Below are 19656 nucleotides of genomic sequence, written 5' to 3'. Positions count from 1 at the left end.
AAATACATGCTTTGTTATTTTCCGGCAGCGAAATGCGCGGATCCCACGTGCATCCTGTGTCTTTTATTAAAAAACAAAATTATTTTCTTACTTTGTTTGCCCTACAGGTTCTTATGGGACCCCATGAGCAGGCCTAGGGGGTCAGGGTGTGTCTACCCTGCCCCTGTTCACGTTTTGCACACATATTCCACTGACTTACTCAGCCTCGCTTCTACCGAGGCACAAAATGGCTGCCAACAGTTCCTGGTTTCGAATGTTTACAACCGCTTGACAGCCAATTAGCATTGAGCGCGTGATCAGGACGGTGGGCTTATAATACGATGCCAATCCTCGCACAATCCGCGGATCCACCGCGCCCCTAGATATATAAATGATTTTAACTGTAATTTTTTCAGAAACTTCTGAACAGATTGACACCATATAAGCAAAAGGCACAAGTCGGAACTGAGGACTACCTCTCTTCCAAATTTGGTGTAATTCCGTTCAGCAGTTCGGGCTGAAGCCGTGTCTAAAGGTCCTATGAGAAATTGCATGAGGAAAACATGTTTTGGGACCCCCTTTTTTCTCAGCCCCCACTTGACCAATCACCCCCAAACTTTCAGGGAAAGAGCAGACTGAGCCTGCCAAAAGTTTGGAAAATGTCAAGAAGATTCAGCAATCGACGCCAAAGTTATTGCCAATAGAATGTTGTGGTTTTCCTATGGATAATAGGTCCTAACTATAACTACCTACTGGCGACCGACAGTAGGATATATATATATATATATATATATATATATATATATATATATATATATATTGCAGCTCCAGCCGTCCTTTACTCAGAAAAGACGAACACGCACTCCCGGGGGTATTTCGCTCAAATTTTAATGTTCGGCTATCTTGACAAACAAAAACAAACAGACGCGTTTCGGACTTAGAGTCCTTCGTCAGTGTCAATGCGCGCCGCGTTACCCAGCACCCTATATACACAGTTCATTTCCTGTTGCCTGAAAAGGAAAACGGACATCATTTAATTCTTTGTAACAAGGGCAGCCATTTCTAAGTGGGTCAGTTATTACACAGAACTATGCTTCTACACTGTGCATTGACCCTTACGTTATACTCGTTCCTAATTCACTAGATTGTAGTGAATAATATTAATCTTGCCGTGGATCGGCAAATTATGGAACCTCAGCAGCCCTATTTACAAAGTATTTACAATATACAATCATCCCATGCCAGATTAGGGCTCATTCACCTATTACACTGTGGGTGGTGCATTTATCATCATTGTTGCAATCACATTTGATGTCAACCCAAGTCGGTTAAATCCAAAATCTCGCCGTGTATCGGCATGTCACCGACTATAATAGACCGGCAAAGTCATAATCAAACAAAATTCAAAACTCATTATTTGTGAGATCAATTCCTCAATCCACCACTGCATAACTCTCATATTTACATTAATCAGATATTGAATAGGTTGAGACAATCCCCCTAGAATCAACTCTATTTACATTTCACTACATAAATCAACCAAGTGAAATTATAGGCCATAGGTCTCTGCAAATGGCCAACATTCTACTATGATGTTAAGAGGGTTTGAAAAGAGGAAAAAGAGGAAAAAAGAGAGAAGGCAGGGAAGAGGAGGGAGAAGTAAGGCAGAGAGGAAGAAGTGAAAAAACAAGCACAAAGAAAAAAGAAAAAAAGATATATATACATCTATATACATATTTGTACACAGCAAAGCAAGTAGATTGGATCCAACTTTGACTGAAAGAATACATGTATCAAAAAGACAATGCAGGGCAAACACAGTGGCTATATTATCCGCAGGATCTGTAGTTCACAGTTCATCCAATTATATCTGCATGGATACATAAGCCAAGTTCTGTTCAAAGGGAGGAACTACGTCCAGATCCATGATTATTTTCCCAGATGAACACCCAGTTCCTCTCCAATATTCAACCCACCGGGCTGTTTCGTCTGCATATCGATTATGTGACGCGATTCTAGCCTACGTAGACGTGTCAATCTGTCACCTCCCCTGGAATTTAAAGGGACATGATCCATACCAAAATATTGGAGAAGTTCACGATTGCTCTGGTGAGCCTGAGCAAAATGCCTGGCCACAGGGTACGTTATGTCCTTATTCATGATGGCCCGTTGGTGTTCTAGAATACGCATTTTGACCCCATTGATTGTACTCCCTATATATTTGTGTCCGCAGGGACATATAAGGCAGTACACCACATATGGTGTTGTGCAGGTAATAAAATGCTTGATCTTTTTTGACTGCATCAGGCCTGGGACAGAATACGAGAGTACCCTACGACTGTTTTCACATGCGCGACATTTCCCGCAAGGAAAAAATCCAGCCATATCTCTCAATGTACCCTGTCCAGCAATCTTCATGGGTGTAAGGTGACTCTGTACCACCTTGTCCTTGATGGAGCGTGATTTCCGGAAAGTGATGAGAGGTCTCTCCGGAACATCACAGCCAATCACAGGATAAGTGCGTAGTATATGCCAACTTCTAGTTAACATGCCTCTAAGGGCATTCGCCCCCTCTGAGAATGTGGTGACCATTCTGAACTTGTTGATCTTTTCACTTCCTTCCTCTCTTTTTGATTTACATGTTAGGAGCTGTCGCCTGGGGATCCTAGACACTTTTCTCAAAGTTTGATCTAATAATTCTGGATCATACCCTCTCATGTGGAACCTCCGCATGCTCTCATTTGCTGCTATCAAAAAATCCTCATCTCGGGAACAGTTTCGCCTCAGCCTCAGCAATTCACCATAAGGGATGCTTTTTACCAGGCTGGGTGGGTGACTACTCTTAGCGTGGAGGATACTATTTCCTGCCGTGGGTTTTCTGTAGAGGGCGGTTTGCAACTTCTCCTGTTCTACAAAAACTCTAAGATCTAAGTAGTGGACTTCCTCCCCACTCACATCGGCAGTAAATATCAGATGCAGATCATTATTATTCAGATCCCTGATAAAATTGTTTGCATCTGTGGAGGAGCCCCTCCACACCACAAACAAGTCGTCAATATAGCGACGCCACATCACAATGTTGTCTGCCCATTTGTTGTTCTCACCGGCGAGGGCCACCTGCTCCTCCCACCAGCCCACGAATAAATTCGCGTAGCTGGGGGCGAAGCAGATTCCCATCGCCGTCCCTGAGATTTGTTTAAACAGGGTGTTTTGAAACAAAAAAATGTCATTCTGTAAGCAGAATTCCAGCATCTCTATTAACATGACACCATGTTCCCTGTATTTCCCAGGTCTCATGTCAAGGAAATACTTAACGGCCTTCACCCCCAGATCATGCCTTATGCAGGTGTATAGGCTCGTGATGTCAAGAGTAATGAGCAGTTAAGAGTTGTCCCAAGTGATGAGTTCAATCTGTTCAATGAAATGTTTCGTATCTCTCACATACGATTTTAAATTCCCCACAAATTCGGCTAAGAAAGAGTCGATGTATATTGACAAATTCTCCGTCAATCCACCTTTTGATGATACGATCGGTCGTCCCGGGTTTTTTTTTATGTCTTTGTGCACTTTTGGAAGCTGATAGAACGTAGGAGTAATAGGTTCGGGATTACGCAGAAACAGAAACTCATCCATATCCAGCATGGACTTATTCCGCCATTTTGTCAGTAGGTCATGGTATGACTTTTTACTGCATTCGTATTCCCTCTCATTGGAGATGGTATAGTTTTCTTGATTTTCCAATTGTCGGAGAGATTCTTTGCAGTACTGCTCTCTGGATAGCATAACGATGTTCCCTCCTTTGTCGGATGGTTTCAAAAACATTTTTTCATTTCTTTGAATATTATCCAAGGCCGATTGCTGTTCCATGGTCAGGTTGTGTTTCTTATTCCAACCCCGCCTCTTGTTGTTATCCATTCTGTAATGTATTAAGTCCTGTATGACTGCCTCTGAAAAAGTGTCTATCGCATCAAAAGGCATTTGAGGGTTGAACTGCAAGGGGGCTCGAAAATTGGTTTTAGGTGATTCTTGCTCAATTCTGGTTTGTATCCCCACTGTTTGTGTTTGTTCTTCCCTCAGATCTTCTAATACTTGGACTGAGTCTAAATCTCTCATGGTTAGATTGTCAGTAGGTTGAGCAGATATTGTTCTTTTCTTCTTTGTTTTATGATGGAAATCCACACCACTAGGTTTCATCTTGTGGAACTTGTGGAACTTCATTTTTCTCACTAGTTTAAACAAGTCGATTCTTGTTTGCGTGAATTCCAGTTTGTCACTGGGACAAAAGGTGAGGCCCAATTGTAAGGTGTTTTTTTCAATATCTGATAGATCGTGGTCAGTTAGGTTTATTATGGTCAGATTGTCATTACCATCTACCACCTGTTGCCCTTCTTGCGAGTGTTGTAACTCGTGGCTTTGCCTCTTCCTCTTCCTCTGCCAGCCACCCCTTCTTGTTTGTCGTCGTCCTCTGGGGGTTTGCTCTTTCCCCCTCTCCACCATGTCTTCTGGATTAGGTTGAACTCCAAATGAAAAGGGTTCTTTCGCAGTTGGCTAGTTGTTCCCAAGTTGTCATCTCCAGAGGATTCCTCATCAGTGACACTGGACTCTAAAGTGGTTGCTTCAACCTCTGGCTCAGTAGTTTGTTTCCTGCTTTTGTTCTTCATTGCAGCTCTGACACCGTCATATTTTTTAGAGAATGTTAGCACTCTTCCTTGGGAGTAATCGCATTCATCCCTTTCGAACTTCTCCTGTTTTCTTGATCTTATTTTAAGTTCATACTTCATCAGTCTTTTCTTCATTTCATCTCTCAATTGCTGAATCTTAGTTTGATCCTCCTCTTTTGAGAGATCTCTCTCCAGGGAGGCAATTTCTTCTAGCGCTTTCGCTCGGTCGCTCCATGCAAATTTAACTAGTAAATTTAACATTGCCTTGCAGGATGCCGCCGTCAGCTCAGCCCATTGTTCGAGTAGCATGGGGTCTGGGTTTTCATAAGCCGGCACAGTATATATTCTGAGCCCTCTTGGGACTCGATCTACATCCAGGTAATTTTGGAGTGAGGTGGCCTCCCACCATTTTCTGATCTCCTTCTCGCAGCATCGTTCAAGCTTATTGAGTAAAGTAGTGAGGGCGTCCTGAGACTTAGTCCCTGCGCCTCCTCTAGCCGGTATTGTCTGTGTATTAGGTGCTCTTTTTTTGAAGATGTCCAGCGCCGCTTCGCGGCGATCCGTTTCATCACACATGTTTGTCAAAGAATAATGTTTTGCCGATGCGGAACAATTCACCGCGTTTCGATGAGCATTACCCCCTCGCCCTGCTCAGCTTACAGTCTTTCAAGATATACAGTGAAGAGACTCACGTTTGATTCGTCGCTCCTTGTTGCGACCCGTGTGACACGTCTCTCCCTTTGCTGCGTTTCGCGGTGCCTCGGTACACGTTGCTCTCAGCTCCAAGGTGGTACCGAAATCCCGGGGCACTCACGGGCGGGTGCCGTTTTGCGCGCCGGTACCAGCGCGTCAATATTGCAGCTCCAGCCGTCCTTTACTCAGAAAAGACGAACACGCACTCCAGGGGGTATTTTGCTCAAATTTTAATGTTCGGCTATCTTGACAAACAAAAACAAACAGACGCGTTTTGGACTTAGAGTCCTTCGTCAGTGTCAATGCGCGCCGCGTTACCCAGCACCCTATATACACAGTTCATTTCCTGTTGCCTGAAAAGGAAAACGGACATCATTTCATTCTTGTAACAAGGGCAGCCATTTCTAAGTGGGTCAGTTATTACACAGAACTATGCTTCTACACTGTGCATTGACCCTTACGTTATACTCGTTCCTAATTCACTAGATTGTAGTGAATAATATTATATATTTATATTTATTTATATATATATTACCTACTGGTGGTCGCATATATATTACCTACTGGTGGTCGCCAGTAGGTAGTTATAGTTAGGACCTAGTTTCCATAGGAAATGCGCAACATTCTATTGGGAATAACTTTGGTGCCGGTTCATGAATCTTTGCAAATTTCTCAAGAAGAGGGCCCGCTCCGCTCCTTCCTTGAAAGTTTTGGGGGGATTTGTCAAGTGGGGGCTGAGAAAAAAGGGGGTCCCAAAACGTGTTTTCCCCATGTTATTTTCCATAGGACGATTAGACACGGCTACAGCCCGAACGGAATCACACCAAACTTGGCAAAATGGTAGGGACTGGTACGTAGTACGGTCTTTTGTTTAAATGGTGTAAATTATTCCAGTAGTTTTTGAGAAAACTGCATTTGAAAAAATTTATATATCTATAGGCGCGCACCATGCGCGCATCGTGCGCGCACCGGTGCCCGCACCTTCCCATGCGCGAGCGGAATTTTGATTTGCTGTTGGATGTCTGTCAACATTCGAATCGGTACAAATCAGGAAGTGTTGGCCACCATCTTGTTTGCGAGGCAGAAGGGAGCCTAAAAAAAAGTGGGAAACATGAAAAGGGGCCAGGGTGGAGTCTCCCTGACCCCCTAGGCCTTCTCAGGGGGTCCCTAAAGGACCCTGAAGTGCCCACATTTTTTTTTTTTTTTCAAAAAAATCGCAGGGTGCGCGCACCGTGCGCGCACCCCATAACCGCCATTTTGTGTAGTTTTAAAACAGAGTGAGAAATAAAAGTGGAGAAGGTGAAAAGGGGGCAGGGTAGAGTCTCCCTGACCCCCTAGGCCTACTGAGGGGGTCCCTGAAGGACCCCGAAGGACACCTTTTTTTTTTTTTCAATGGCGAGGTTCGTGCACCGTGCACGCACCATGCACGCACCGTGCGCGCACGTCGAGAAGAAAAGTGTAAAAAAATACAGTTAAATAATAAGTTAGAGTGTTTAGATGCTGGTTGGCTCTAAAAAGAGCCATTGTGTTTATTGGGTGTTTTTTGTACCTACAGGTAAGTACCGATGCAGAGTCTAAAGTTTAAAAGGAAGACTCTATTCCCCTCATCTGTAAAATGTACACCATCTCTCCTATAGATGCTTTGCATGTTGTAACGCAAGTTGTTGTGGTATATAGAACCCATACCATAGTCTCTGAGGAAAGCAGAAACAGACGTATTCACATGTTTCCTTGCTTTCTCAATCTGTGGACAAAATTGGTTGGACCAGTTCCATTTTTGCCTGTGGCATATATTAGAATATACCAAGGCAGTTTTGGGAAAAAGTGACATCAATTGCCTAAAGGTGTCCTTTAAAAGTATTTCCAGACCTACCCCAGTCAAAGTGCCCAGGTCATTGCCACCACAGTGCACAATTATGAGGTCAAGGTGTGGTAGATGCATAAAGTATTTTACCAATGGCATAAATTGGTGACATCTCAATCCTCTCTGGCCAATCTACATAATATATACATTTGGTAAATCAAGGTTGTGAAAGCATCTATTTGCTACATACCTTTCACTCCAGAAAATATAGCTATGTCCTACTATCCAGACTTTCAGCATCTTGAAGGCAGATGTGGTTGTACTCAGATGGGTTGTGGAAATGAAAAGGCAGTTTGAAAGCAGGAGTTTAGAAAAAAAAGTGGTTGAGATTCAGTGCACTTGAAAAAGAAGAAATGATTGGTGGTTTCTGATAATTTAGGATTGAAAACTAGGGTGCCATCCTACTGTTTTTTTAAAGTAATAATACTATTGGTTTAGAAAAAGTCATTGAAAAGAACATTGCACAGGATAAGCTGGAATATTGAGAAGTCAAACACACTTGCTGGTTTGGTTTGCAACATTGAGAGATGAACTTTTAACCTTTTGAGTTCAGATAGGTGTTCTATGGAGAGTTGCCATGGTAACAGGCAGAGAGAGCAGTGGGGGAAGGTTGATAGTGTTGAAATGTACAACCAATTAAAATGTTAGTTTGGTTTTGAATTTGTGTGGGAAGAAATTTCATTGGGTATGTACAGAGATATGTGTGTTTAATGAGAGGGAATCAGGGCCATTTGTCGTTGCAGTGTCTGAGGTACATTACAGAGATTCTGCTGAAGAAAATCTGGTGTGTTTTTGGCACTGTTCTCAATCTTCAAAAGCATTTTTAAAGGTGAGTTATTAATTTGTGAGGGAATATATGTTGTGTATTTTAAGTTAATAATAAAAATGAGTTGCAATGTGGAAGTTACTCACTCTCCCACTCTTTCACTTTCTCTCACTGTCTTCCTTTCTGTCCAAGAGTGTTCTTTTCCCTTCTCCTGTTTCTCTATAAATCCTTCTGTTTTACTTACACCTTTTACCTTTTTCTTAATATGTTTTTTTTCTCTCACTCTCTTTTCATTACCCTTTTTTTTCTTCACAGACATTATCCCTTTCCTTTACTCCTGTAATTCTCTCTGACCATCTGATTTAATTTCTTGTGTTTATTTTTTCGCTCTTATTGTCTCTCTCTTTTTGTATTCCTCACCTTTGCTCTCTTTATAGAACACTACTTGGAAGATCCTCTTCCCCCCCTTTCACTGTAGTAATTATTTGACTGAATTGCAAGGATTTCTGTTATATGTCTAAGGTCACAGTGTGAGTCTCATGTTTGGATGTAATACTGGCAAAAAAGTAATGCTGCAAATTGGAAATGTATTTTGAAAATGACTCAGGTTTCTGCACTGTATTGTAGCGCTGAAATAGATAGGATGTGTTCTGTCTCTTAATCGTTTTAGTGTGGTAAATGTGTTTTGGTAAAAAGTTTGGTTTTAAACTTTTTGTCAAGGATCACACTGAGTGTCTGTGTAAATTAAAGAATTATATTTGTACCTTTTATTATAATCTCTCCTGTCTCTTCTCACAGTCTACCTCCCTCTGGTTATACTGTTTTCTTTCATGAAAATATTGTGTCTTATGTTTGGATGTAATGCTGGCAAAAAGTAATGCTGCAAATTGGAAATGTATTTTCAAAATGACTCAGGTTTCTGCACTGTATTGTACTGCTGAAATAGATAGGCTGTGTTCTGTCTCCTAAACTTTTTCTTGTGGTAAATGTGTTTTGGTAAAAAGTTTGGTTTTAAACTTTTTGTCCAGGATCACACAGAGTGTCTGTGTAAATTAAAGAATTATATATGCACCTTTTACTATAATCTCCCCTGTCTCTTCTCACAGTCTACCTCTCTCTGGTTATACTGTTTTCTTTCATAAAGATATTGTGTCTTATGTTTCGATGTAATGCTGGCAAAAAGTAATGCTGCAAATTGGAAATGTATTTTGAAAATAACTCAGGTTTCTGCACTGTATTGTACTGCTGAAATAGTTCGGTTGTGTTCTGTGTCTTAAACTTTTTCGTGTGGTAAATGTGTTTTGGAAAATAGTTTGGTTTTAAACTTTTTGTCCTGTGTAAAAGCAGACACAGAGATGGTACACACAGAAGAGAGATAGTGCAAGCAGAGACACAGATAGTGGAAGTGGACACAGAGATGGTACACACAGAGGATAGATGGTGCAGGCAGAGACTCAGATAGTACAAGCTTACACAGACATGGTACACACTGAGGATAGAAGATGGAGGGCTATAGGCATAGGGACAGATAGTGCAAGCAGATACAGACATGGTACACACAGAGGGTAGATGGTGTAGGGCTGCAGGCAGAGGGACAGACGGTGCAGTCACAGAAAAGATGGTGCAGAGAGAGGGTGAGATGGTTCAAGCAGAGAGTCAGATAGTGCACGCAGACACAGACATGGTACACACTGAGGATAGAAGATGGAGGGCTGTAGGCATAAGGACAGATAGTGCAAGCAGATACAGACATGGTACACACAGAGGGTAGATGGTGTAGGGCTGCAGACAGAGGGACAGATGGTGCAGTCACAGAAAAGATGGTGCAGAGAGAGGGTGAGATGGTTCAAGCAGAGAGTCAGATAGTGCAAACAGACACAGACATGGTACACACGGAGGATAGATGGTGGAGTGCTGTAGGCAGAGGGTCAGATAGTGCAAGCAGATACAGACATGGTACACACAGAGCGTTGATGGTGTAGGGCTGCAGGCAGAGGGACAGATGGTGCAGTCACAGAAAAGTTGGTGCAGAGAGAGGGTGAGATGGTTCAAGCAGAGACTCAGATAGTGTAAGCAGACACAGACATGGTACACACTGAGGATAGAAGATGGAGGGCTGTAGGCAAAGGGACAGATAGTGCAAGCAGATACAGACATGGTACACACAGAGGATAGGTTGTGTAGGGCTGCAGGCAGAGGGACAGATGGTGCAGTCACAGAAAAGATGGTGCAGAGAGAGGGTGAGATGCTTCAAGCAGAGACTCAGATAGTACAAGCAGACCGAAACATGGTATACACAGAGGATAGATGGTAGAGTGCTGTAGGCAGAGGGACAGATAGTGCAAGCAGATACAGACATGGTACACACAGTGGATAGGTGGTGTAGGGCTGCAGGCAGAGGCACAGATGGTGCAAAAAAAGCCTGAAAGAATATTCCCAGCAAGACTCCCTTTGACTGTAGTAATCATTTTACTAAATTAGAAGGGATAGTGTTATGTGTGTAAGATCACAGTGTGAGTCTGTTTTCATTTAAGAGGAAGGTGCAGATTAATTTGCGTAGTTAGTGTGTTTAAAAATATGGGAATATATGTACTTATAAAATTGATTAAGGTAGTTTTTTATTATCTATTAGTGAAAACGATATAATTAAGTGTTTATATTTTTTTACAAGGACCAGCAACATTATTATATTGGTGCAATGGTAGAGAATCAAGAGAACGTTGCTTTGAATTTTGAGATCTCAGGCGAATTAATAGAGGATGTCAAAGATGGACCTTTTCCAGAGGAAATTGATACTGAAAATGAAGATTTCTTTGATGAGAGTTTGGACAGTGTTTTTGTGGAAGTGGTAGAAGATTTTGAATTTGAAGATGGAAATTTTGTATTTGATGAAAATGAAATACCGGACGAAGTCATGTTGGAAGTTTTATTGGAATATGAAATGTTTGATAAATACATTTATAATTTATAAGTAAAAATTATTCGAGTGAGTCTTTTTGTAGTATTGTAATAATTTGGATCATTGATGTGTTTTAAAAAAAATGAGAATAGATGTTCTGATGAAGTGTGTTAGGGTTTAGGGTATGTAGTATTAGAAACTGCTATGCAGTATGTCTGCCAGGCCTGTTAATTTGGAAATAGTCTCCATGCTGTGTACTGAAGATCGTGGCTGTGCTGTAGAAATGCCATAGACAAAGAGATGGTACACACGGAAGAGAGATGGTGCAGGCAGAGACACAGATAGTGGAAGCAGACACAGAGATGGTATATACAGAGAATAGATGGTGCAGGCACATACACAGATAGTGGAAGCAGACACAGAGATGATACACAGAGAGGATAGATGGTGCAGGCAGAGACACATATAGTGGAAGCAGACACAGAGATGGTATACACAGAGGATAGATGGTGCAGGCAGAGACACAGATAGTAGGAGCAGACACAGAGATGGTACACACGGAAGAGAGATGGTGCAGGCAGAGACACAGATAGTGGAAGCAGACACATAGATGGTACACACAGAGAATAGATGGTATAGGACTGTAGGCAGAGGGACAGATAGTGGAAGCAGACACAGAGATGGTACCAACAGAGAATAGATGGTATAGGGCTACAGGCAGAGGGAGAGATAGTGGAAGCAGACACAGACATGGTACACACAGAGAATAGATGGTATAGGGTTTCAGGCAGAGGGACAGATAGTGGAAGCATACACAGAGATGGTACACATAGAGGATAGATGGTGCAGGCAGAGACACAGATAGTGGGAGCAGACACAGAGATGGTACACACAGAAGAGAGATGGTTCAGGCAGAGACACAGATAGTGGAAGCAGACACAGAGATGGTACACACAGAGGATAGATGGTGCAGGCAGAGGGAGAGATAGTGGAAACAGACATAGAGATGGTACACACAGAGAATAGATGGTGCAGGCAGAGACACAGATAGTGGAAGCAGACACAGAGATGGTATATACAGAGAATAGATGGCGCAGGCACAGACACAGATAGTAGAAGCAGACACATAGATGGTACACAGAGAGGATAGATGGTGCAGGCAGAGACACAGATAGTGGAAGCAGACATAGATATGGTATACACAGAGGATAGATGATGCAGGCAGAGACACAGATAGTAGGAGCAGACACGGAGATGGTACACATGGAATAGAGATGGTGCAGGCAGAGACACAGATAGTGGAAGCAGACACTGAGATGGTACACACAGAAAATAGATGGTATAGGACTGCAGGCAGGGGGACAGATGGTGGAAGCAGACACAGATATGGTACACACAGAGGATAGATGGTGCAGGCAGAGACACAGATAGTGGAAACAGACACAGAGATGTTACACACAGAGGATAGATGGTGCAGGTAGAAACACAGATAGTAGGAGCAGACACAGAGATGGTACACACAGAAGAGACATGGTGCAGGCAGAGACACAGATAGTGGAAGCAGAAACAGAGATGGTACACACAGAAGATAGATGGTGCAGGCAGAGGGAGAGATAGTGGAAGCAGACATAGAGATGGTACACACAGAAGAGAGATGTGCAGGCAGAGACACAGATAATGGAACCAGACGCAGAGATGGAACACACAGAGGATAGATGGTGCATGCAGAGACACAGATAGTGGAAGCAGACATAGAGATGGTACACATAGAGGATAGATGGTGCAGGCAGAGACACAGATAGTGGAAGCAGACACAGAGATGGTATATACAGAGAATAGATGGTGCAGGCAGAGATACAGATAGTAGGAGCAGACACAGAGATGGTACACACGGAAGAGAGATGGTGCAGGCAGAGACTCAGATAGTGGAAGCAGACACAGAGATGGTACACACAGAGATTAGATGGTGCAGGCACAGACACAGATAGTGGAAGCAGACACAGAGATGGTACACAGAGAGGATAGATGATGCAGGTAGAGACACAGATAGTGGAAGCAGACACAGAGATGGTATACACAGAGTATAGATGATGCATGCAGAGATAGAGATAGTAGGAGCAGACACAGAGATGGTATACACGGAAGAGAGATGGTGCAGGCAGAGGGACAGATAGTGGAAGCAGACACCGAGATGGTACACACAGAGAATAGATGGTTTAGGGCTACAGGCAGAGGGAGAGATAGTGGAAGCGGACACAGACATGGTACACACAGAGCATAGATGGTATAGGGTTTCAGGCAGAGCGACAGATAGTGGAAGCAGACACAGAGATGGTACAAATAGAGGATAGATGGTGCAGGCAGAGACACAGATAGTGGGAGCAGACACAGAGATGGTACACACAGAAGAGAGATGGTGCAGGCAGTGACAAAGATAGTGGAAGCAGACACAGAGATGGTACACACAGAGTATAGATGGTGCAGGAAGAGGGAGGGATAGTGGAAGCAGACACAGAGATGGTACAAACAGAAGAGAGATGGTGCAGGCAGAGACACAGATAGTGGAACCAGACACAGAGATGTTACACACAGAGGATAGATGGTGCAGGCAGAAACACAGATAGTGAGAGCAGACATAGAAATGGTACACACAGAGGAGAGATGGTGCAGGCAGAGACACTGATAGTGGAAGCAGACACAGAGATGGTACACACAGAGGATAGATGGTGCAGGCAGAGGGAAAGATAGTGGAAGCAGACATAGAGATGGTACACAGAGAGGATAGATGGTGCAGGCAGAGACACAGATGGTGGAAGCAGACATAGAGATGGTACACTCAGAGGATAGATGGTGCAGGCAGAGATACAGATAGTAGGAGTAGACACAGAGATGGTACACACGGAAGAGAGATGGTGCAGGCAGAGACACAGATAGTGGAAGCAGACACAGAGATGGTACACACAGATGATAGATGGTACAGGCAGAGACACTGATTGTGGAAGCAGACACAGAGATTGTACACACAGAGGATAGATGTTGCAGGGCTGCAGGTAGAGGAACAGATGTTGTAGTCACAGAAAAGATGTTGCAGAGAGAGGGTGAGATGGTTCATGCAGAGACACAGATAGTGCAAGCACGCATAGACGTGGTACACACACAGGATAGATGGTGCAGGGCTGCAGGCAGAGACTGTATGATTTGTTACTTTGCTCAGACACTGTTGCTGTACCTTCAACTTTATTATGAAGCGAATCATTGTTTACATCATCTAGTTGTTGTAATTGCTATGTAGTATGTTAGTAGTGGTTTATAAATCTTTTTTTACTTCACAATAGATTTAAAGAAAAGACTAAAGAAAATCAAGATGCCTAGTAAAGAGGTGAAGAGAAGAAAGTATAAAAAAGGCTTACTTTTCCAAGACCACACAATTACAAGATGCATCCAGACAACATTGTACAGAGAAAAAGAAGAATGCTCCTGGTAAGACAACCAAGGATTTTCTAAGGAAATTAACTGGAAGGACAAAAAATGCAGATAATGTTGCAAAGATGAATAAATCTTCAAAAACAACGAAAAGAAAAGTATTAGAGAGAAAAGAAGGTGGAAAAGTGTGTGGCAATGAGAACATCTTTAGTAATAGACAAAGGAGTCAATTTGTTGAAATAAGGAAGAGAATGATTTATAACAGAATTATCTTAAATTTATTGAAAAGTGGAAAGATTTGTAAAAGGAAAACTGCTTTTTATAAGCAAAAAATAATAATATTGGAGAAGTCAGTCTCCTCTGTATATAAAACCACTAATAATAATATGACTGACACCCTAAAGAAACTTACAAGTAAATTGGAGAACGATAAGGGGAAATGGACACCCAGACTGCAAAACTGCGCTTATGTTCCCAAGAGATGTAGTAATCAAATCCAGACTGAGTCTTCTCCAATTCAAAATCCTCCACTGGATTTACTATGCTAGGGCACGCGTACACAACATGGGAAGAGGGCCACATCTGAATGTCTGAGATGCAGGGGGAAACACATTTTGTTTCAGACACTCTGGACCTGTCCAGTCATACACTCATTCTGGCAAAAGGTGCTCCTAGAACTAAGTAAAGTAAGAGGGAGAACACTACCTGAAGATCCTAAAAAACATCGTCCTATTCATACCCAACGAACTAGACCTCCCATGAATGAAACTTCTGTTTTGAAACTTGACTCTTGTGCTTGAAAAAGGGATCTGACTAAACACTGGTGTGCGCTGATATACGAAATATGAGGGAATGGAAAACAGGAATGGATTTATACATGGCATCAGAAAGATTTATGTTTAAGAGCAGGGGCTGCCCCTGTAAATTCTACAAAATATGGGCTAGCTGGATCGATTATTGTGAGCTGGATATACAGAATGATGCCAATGATGTGTTCTCAACCCAAATTCAATAATCAATGCAGCTTGCTTTACTATGCCTGTACACTTGCTACTGATTCTTTACTGTGTCATTCTTTCTTCTTATTGACTTATGTGACAACACCTGAAGTACTGATGCCCTTCTGCTCTGTTTTCTTGTTTTTATTGGGCACCTGTTTCCGCCCCTCTTCTGATGTCCTCCAAAGGCAAATGAAAATATATATTTTTAAAAGTAGTGGTTTTCTTTGCATTTCACATTTTTTTGTGTACAAAAAGTGTATATGTAGGTTAATATTTGATGTCTTCAGTTAATTTTCATTTTGGGCAATGTTAAAGTAATGGTCCTTTGTCTGACCAGTGTTTGTGTGTGTTCCATAGGCTTTCATTTGTCTTTGTTCTCTACGCCATGTGGCCAAGGGCTATTTTGTGTAGTCAGTGTCCATAGGCCTCCATATGTTCTTTCTTTTCCATGGCTTCCTGATTTTTTTTATTTGATCATGGTGCCGGCGACCATTTTGTGTAGCCAGCTAGTGTGCTTTCGCCATAGGCCTGTATGTGTTCTTTGTTGTGGCGTGCCTCCTTGCTTGCTGTTTGACCATGTACTCTGTATCCATTTTGTGTAGCCAGTTTGTTTTTGCATAGGCCTGCATGTGTTCTTTGTTATGGTCATGCCCCCTTGCTTGATGTTACACCATGTGGTCATTAGCCAGTTTGTGTAGCCAGCCAAAGTGCATTTTGCCTTAGGCCTGCATGTGTTCTTTGTGTGCCATGCCTCCGTAGTTGTTGCTGATGTTTTGACCATGTGGCCGGCGGCCATTTGTGTAGCCAGTCAGTGTGCTTTTGCCATGGGCCTGCATGGGTACTTTGTTGTGGCCATTTCTTCTTGCTTACTGTTGTTGGTTGACCATGTGGTCAGTGGCCATTTTGTGTAGCCAGCCAGTGTGCTTTTGCCATAGGCTTGCATGTGTTCTTTATTGTGGCCATGTCTCCTTGCTTGCTGTTGTTGGTTGACCACGTGACCGGTGGCCATTTTGTGCAGCCATGCTTTTTTCCAGTTTCAAAGAGAGATTGATAGGAGCGGGCTATGCCTTTTGTATTTGTTATTTGTTTTAACTTTTCCCTGATATCAGCTTAATCATATTATGCCTGAGAATAATTTTAGTATTTTATATATTCATTATTGACAGTGTTGTATGTAATATGCATTTTTTGCATTTTTCCCCTGCACAGTCCTTACCTTCCAGTGGGTTTCTCATTGTCCCCTAGTATCCCCTAGCACACCAGCATTTTTCATTTATTTATTATTTTTTCCTTTTCTTTTGTAATGTATTTGTTTCAATTTTTTCTTTTAATTTTTTTTTTTACATTTTCCTTCCATCCACCTGCCTGCCATAGGTGCACAGCCACACAACAGTATTCATTTTTTGTGGTGTGTGGCTTGGCACCGATGAAGTGAGCAGCAAGCTCGAGGTCTCTGTTCAGATGGCCGCCATCCAGCAACATACTGATGCCCTTAATGGGATTGAGCGCCCCACAGTTGGTTCAGGGGAGCATTGTGTACCAATGCTGAGAGAACCTCTGAAAAGCGGCTGAAATCCGTAGACCGGAGAGAGTTGCTTGGTGCCGTTGTGGAAAAGTAAATTTTGTCATGTTCTGTGTCCCTACGTGTCATCCATCATATGTTATGTGTGCATGACCAATATGCATATGTTATTCCCCATGTCCGATTTAAGACGCAATTACAGTTGTGTCCACCTCTGGTATGTCATTTTCCAGTCCCCGTGAATACTACGAGTATCAGGCCTATGTAAAGTTATGTTGCCACGTTTCTCAGTGTGCACGTTATTCTATTATAAAGTCCCCGTTTCTAGGCCTCAAAAGGGCCCGGACATCAGATTCAGCTCCTGTCTCCTGAAGCCTCGCTGAGGAGTGATCCAGCCCCCACCTGTATCCTCGACCTTTCACTTACTTCCTGCCTCGCAGTGCCCGGTGCAGCTTGGCTCTGCCTCTGAGTCTGCCAAGACTATGTTATGATTCCAGTTATCAGTTTAGTCCTCCTTCTCTGCATTCCTAAGCTACTGAACTGCATCAATAGTTTCCGTCATTGTCTAGCCTATGCGGCTCCATATTAAGAGAAATACTGTATTTAATGGTCATTTAATATTCTTCATCACGCACTACATGTAGAATAAATGCATGCTCTAGTCTTAGAGTCAATTAGCTTTTCCCCTCATGACTTCTAGTTTATATCAACATGTTCCCTAAACATCAGATACTAGATAGGGTTTAGGTACATGTCGCTCCGACCCTCCAGACTTTAGTCTCTGCTCCTAGCACAGAGTTCATAGCCCCCAGCTTCTCCTCGTGATACGTCATTGCCAGTTTGCGCGCACCATCAGGTTAGAGGTCCCGGCTCCTTAGGTAGCCCCCTCCTATGTTTCCGCCCATTCATGACATATTCTGCTACGTTCGCATCACATGTCTGAGTTACGCCTTCTTTATCCCTTATCTTTCGCGACTGCTACGCGTCACGCCTTCTGCTCCACCCACTGCTACGCCTACTGCAATGTAATGCTATGTGTTTGCGCTATGTATATATGCTCATGTATTGTTATTAAAAGCCAGCGCGCTCATCCCAGCCCCAGCAGCTGCTGGGCCCTGTCATCCTAATCCTATGCAGGTTGTCCTGTTCCTGTCCTTATGCTGTATTAAACCTACAAAACTCCTACTACCTCGAATCTTGACTCTTATTTATTGAGCTATCTGTTATGATATATGTCTAGTCAAAAATAGGGTATTCTTTATTTATTTACCACATAATGGCGCCCGAACAGGGACTTGCCCTTTCCCCACGCGTCGGTGAAGCCACGCCGACCCCTGACCCTCTGCAGTCGTGACGGAACTCTTCTGCGCAGTGGCAGATATTTCTGCTCAAGTATCCCTCAGGCCCACGGAGGAGACGGAGGAGGCGGTCCAGCATCCAGACGAGACGGTGGAGGAACGCGGCGAGTCCCGACCAGAGCCCAAGCCAAGAGTCCAAGGTCCGAGGTATCCGGAGGTCCACCCGTAACTGAAGTCCGAAGTTCGTCGTCGTAGCAGTCCAGTCCAGTCCGAGGCCTTCCGTTCTTGCTGCCCGGTGAGTACCGTTACTGGGGTGGTATCTAGACAGGGTCAATTTAATTGACTCTGGTCTGTGGGTTGGTGGTACACAGTCCCACAAACGAAGTGTCCACTTCGGTGGATGCGGGTCCTGACGTGTCTCTTTAAGAGACCGGTAAGTTTCGTACTGTTTCAGCAGTGCATCTAGTTTCTGTTCTAGTCAGTTCTGTTCTCGAGAAATTTCAAGTATTTTCAGGTGGTATTCTGTTCGAACTGTTATTCATAATGTTCTTCATGTATTTTAATGTTGTGGTATGAGTGCGACGTGATTTCGTGTTTTTATTGTGTATTGTATTATGTCCAGATTATAGTCCAGTCATGCCGCTCTTCTCAAAATTACGTCAGTTAAAAACTAGAAAGGGTCTGCTGGAAGCAGCAGTTCCCGTCCCGCCCAGGGACAGTCCAGGTCACTTTATGTATCAGAAACATGGCATAAGTGCCATATTGTATCTAGATTTATGGGTAGAGTATACCAAACAGTTAGAAGAAAAGTATAGATGGCCCGTATCGGGTACATGGGATGCCGAATGCATCATGCGAGTAGAGGAGGCATTATGGAAAAAGAAAGCCAGACAGTCGCAGAAAGATGCCATCGAGTTATGGCGCAAAGAAGCTCATAAAAGAACCGAAAAAGAAATCAGAAAGTCAGAACTAAGTAGAGAATCCCAAGAACGAGCCCAAGAAAGAGAATTAATCGAGATAGGTGAACGAGTTAGAACTGAGCAATCAGACAGACAGAGGAATGCCCTCATTAAGGGTATGTATCCTCTTCTTGCTGAGGGCTTGCCAAAAGCGACCCCAGAGGCATCCAGTAATTTCCCGCCACCATTAGTTCCGACCAAGCTACGTCACAAACCGACCGCAGCTGATATTTTTATTTCGTCCTATCTGGACGACACAGTCCCCGAATATGCAAATCCTGTTCGCGCTCCGCCAGTCCCTGTAAATCAGGTAATTCCTGCTCCTCCAGACACCGGGGTGCCCTTAACAGCTCCCCCAGGTCAGCCCGCCATACAAGTCCAGCCCACGTTACAATTACCGACCCTGCCAGGACGAAAAGCATCAGTTGATGATTCTAGTTTAGGGGCCGCAGGAGGAGGTCTTCCTCAAACCCCGCCGCCATACAAGCGTTTATCAGCACTCGAATTACATGCTCAAGCATCACAGCGTACTCCCAAGAGTAATAAGTCTGTTGCAGAAATCAGGCAAACCCTTGGCGAATGTGTCTATGA

Source organism: Lissotriton helveticus, chromosome 7 (assembly GCF_964261635.1).
Source record: "Lissotriton helveticus chromosome 7, aLisHel1.1, whole genome shotgun sequence".
Lineage (NCBI taxonomy): Eukaryota > Metazoa > Chordata > Amphibia > Caudata > Salamandridae > Lissotriton > Lissotriton helveticus.
The sequence above is the reverse complement of the archived record's forward strand: the minus strand, read 5'-3'. Positions refer to the sequence as shown.